This window comes from Egretta garzetta, unplaced genomic scaffold (genome assembly GCF_000687185.1).
Source record: "Egretta garzetta isolate BGI_Z169 unplaced genomic scaffold, ASM68718v1 scaffold383, whole genome shotgun sequence".
Taxonomy (NCBI): domain Eukaryota; kingdom Metazoa; phylum Chordata; class Aves; order Pelecaniformes; family Ardeidae; genus Egretta; species Egretta garzetta.
In genome coordinates, this window is record NW_009259100.1 from 1810619 (window position 1) to 1814485 (window position 3867).

The following is a 3867-nucleotide window of genomic DNA, read 5'->3' on the forward strand; positions in this document are numbered from 1 at the left end:
AGGAGCAGTAGTTTTTGGAGGGGCCCAGCAGTTAATTTGCCTCCGCTGTAGCATGGAAGCAGACGTTGCCTGTGTGAAACACGCGTGCTTGGCCACATCTGCTGCTGTTGCAACACCAAGAGCCTCAGTAGGGCTACCATGGGGATTGCGAGGCGCCGGGTGTGCTCTGTCCCAGAAGGCTGAACTCCCTCTCCTGTGGCTGTTCTTCATATTCCTCCCACCTGAGACATCTTTCCTGCAGCATGGCCTGCAATTATGTTCCCCAGACTGTATCTTTTCACACAGAAAGGAGAAACCTGCTCCCAAAGCGGAAAGCACATTTAACACTTTAAACATTGCCGCTTACGCAAGGCAGGAAAAGCATCGCATTTCAAAACCTACAGCATGATGAAACCTTCTCCCCTCCCATCGCCAAACGGCTGGCCACGTTTAATCCACCACAGCCTACTAGGGCTTGTCTTCAGTGGCAAGTGCCAAGAACCTCCAAATTTAGCCTGCCAGTGGCTGTAAGGTGAGTTGAGAGCAGCTGTAAGGCGGGCTTGACGGGCCCCTTTGCTCACAGGCACGACACCCCTCTGATGGGCTCCCCCGGGCTCCCCCGATAGACGCAGGAAGTACATGGGCAAAACTGCCAGCAGCTCATGGAAAGAAAGCGGCAGAAGGGACAGCAACACAAGCCTGCAGACGCCTTCACCCTGCAGGTGGGGATCACAGTGCCAACTGGCACACAATCGAAAATGAAAATGTCACTTGGTTTATATCAAGGACCAACCTGCTGGCCAGCCCTGCCACCTCAGATCCACCACTCGAGCCAAATCCCAGGTCCATAGAAGCCAGCCAGGATTGCTCCACTGATGTCCCCAGCCTCAAAAGCAGGACTTGAAGACTGCTGGGGAAGTCCCTGTCCTTACACACTCCCATTTATCAACAAGCCAACTATTAACCTAATGGAGGGGCAGTAAAGATGAGTTTGCAGTTCCTTTTGCTAGATGTGGATGTGGGAGAGGTGATCAGAGCTCTCAGCTCACCCAGATGTTCCCTGTGTCACTGACCTTGCTGGCTGTCCCAAGTCAGCATTGCAGTGCCTCTCTCTCGTTACCATGGGAAGTCACGCAACAAGTGAAGGTCACCACCCCACTAGGGTTAGCTGGAGAACCCGAGGCAGAAAGCACCCTGCCATGCCTAGGGTCGAAGGAAGCGCAGAGCCAGAAGCACCCGCTGCCGCTGGGTGCTCATTCCCTTGCTGCAAACATCCAGCCAGAGCGAGCGCAGCAGCCCCCAGCATCCTGCGGCAGCGAGCATTTCCCTCGCACGTGCGTGTGGGGTCATGCACCGCTGCCTCACCAGCGATCGCAGCCCAGGCTCCCCGCAGCGAGCCAGCCAGGTCCCGAGCAGACCTCACGTGGCATTTGCTGCCCCTGTTTTGAATGCCCCTGTTATAGCGTATTATTATTTACTGGCCAGTGACAAAGACAGACGTGCACCTGGGGACTGAGAATTAGGGTAAGCCCAGAAATATTCCCCACTCAAAAAAATGCCTGTCATTACAGAGAAAAAAAGCACTATTAAAAGAATGAGAGACTGTTAAGGGGTTGGCATTGGTCCAAAATGAACATGTTTGAGGGCCCCAAAAGACCCCTTGAACCTGGGGGACAAAGAGCAGATGAATAGGAGGGGTGAAAGATGAGAATTCACGATGTTCCCCTGCAGTCCCGTTTCGGGGACAGCTGTAGGATCTAGAGCAGGGTCACTGCCATGTTTAAGAGGGTGCACCGTGCATTTTTAATGCTCATCTTCCTGCAGCTCTTGGCCTGAAGGCCTCACTGTAGTTCTGAGGAAGTGTCCCACAGGGTCTAAACCAGTACGTAGCTCCAGCGCTGCAATGCTACCCTTCACAGCCCCTCTGAATAGGAGACCTCAACCCTGGGCTCATCTGGAAAGGCACGGTTTTTTTTAGTCAGAAAGAATTACCCTTTTTTTCCAGATGAATATGAAGGAAAATTCTGAGCCTAAGTGAGTGCTAACCACAGTGTCCAACACATGGCAGGGGCATGTCAGCAAGCTGCTCCAAGGTGGTACTTTCCAGAAGGCATATCCTGGCCATTGGTCCACCACAGCCTAAATTTTCATTAAAAAAAAATATGAAAAAAACCAAGAAAAACCCCAGAAAGGTGCAACATGGTGAATCTTTTAACTCTATGCATGGCTCAGCACCAGAAGGCCATCTTTGCCAAGTGGTGGCAGCCGTGCCCACCTCTCCATGCCTTGGGGCGAGTCAGGGCAACGCTGTCCTACACCATCTCAGAGCTGGCGGTGCTCCCTGATGGAGCACGCACTCCTCGCCCACCTCGTGAGCATCCTCTGGGACTCGCTCGAGGAGATTCCCTTTGGGATCAGTGCCTGCATTCGAGCCTGAAAACTGCTGCCCTGCCCTCCCCACCCCACGTTTGCAGGCTCCTACTGATGGTTCCTGCTGCTGGCTCATCCTCCTCCATCTGTCAGCGAGGAGCCCTCAACGATTTTCCGTGACACATCTCAGATGTCACTCAGCTCCAATGCATGTCTTGGTTTTTAGGAAGCTGAAAGGGCTCAGGAACCAGGAAACAATGATGAGATCCAAAGATCTCAGTGCCGCAGGCATTTGGGGCTGATGCAGAGGCGTTCTCCCATTTTCCTGTCCCTTTGGGGAACCCTGCAACTTTCCTCTCCGCTCCTCTGCACTTCGGACTGTAGCAGAAGCCCTTCCTCACAGATAGCTAGCCAAAAGCGGGAGGGGTTTTCCCTCTTGCACGCCCAAACCTTAGGAGAGAAAAACCCCGCTTTGCTTTTAAGCACTGCGCCAACCTGAGTAAATTCAGAGCCATTCTATATAAAACAGAACGAAGCAGAGAAGCAGAAAAGGTCAGCAGGCACTGCTGGCGGTGCCGAGACACCAGCAGCTTCTTTTCCCACTTCCTTTTCTGTTACTATTTTCTCTACCAGATGCTTCTCAAACACCACGTTTGCAGCGGGGTGCAGAGGAGCGGTAGATATCTGAGTGGGCACTGCATACCGAACGGCCGCAGCCGCCGGGGGGGACGCTCCCGTGCAGCCCTGCGCTCTCAGCTACCTGAAATCCCCCAGGGCCCCGCTCCAGCCCCCCGCTCTCACTTGCCCCCAAATTTCCCAGGGACTCCGCTCTGACCCAGTGCTACATTCGTGATTGCCCTGAAATCCCGCAGGACTGCAGCTCAAAAACTACCACCGCTGCCTCTCACAGGCATGGGGGAATTTTTATTTTTATTTTTTTCCCTTTGTGTTATGGGCACGGGTACTTCTGGGGTGAACCGGGGCTCTGGAGACCTCATGTGTGGCACGTCAAGTGACTGCCGGTCGGTAAAAAGGTTTGGCCTCCACAAAATGCAGCCTGAGCCGTGCTCAGTCCTGGTTTTTTGCTTCTGCTTTCTGCTGCTGTCCCTTCCCTGCCCGCTCACTAGATGCCCTCAGCCCCCTGATCACCACCATCGGTAACAATAAAGGATAAAGCCAGGCAACCGCATCACTGAGCGCCTCAAGACGCACGGTAAAGCAGCACCACCGGGCATAGCGAAGACTAGCCCTGGTTTGGAGGAGGCTGGGGTCACCCAGGGCTGAGCTGGGCGGCACTGGGGGTTGCAGGGAGAGGGCTGCCCCGAAACACCGAGGGACGACGGGGCAGGCACATAGGCCAAGACGCCTGGAAACGCCTGAAGACTCCGCTCGGGTTGCAGTGAATGAATGCCGAAAAAGCACGGGGAAAGAGAAAACAGGGCTGAAAAAGGATGGGGACCCCCCCCCACCACCACCTGCCCACGGTCTCGCCCCGGCGCAGCCCCGGAGTGGGGCCCG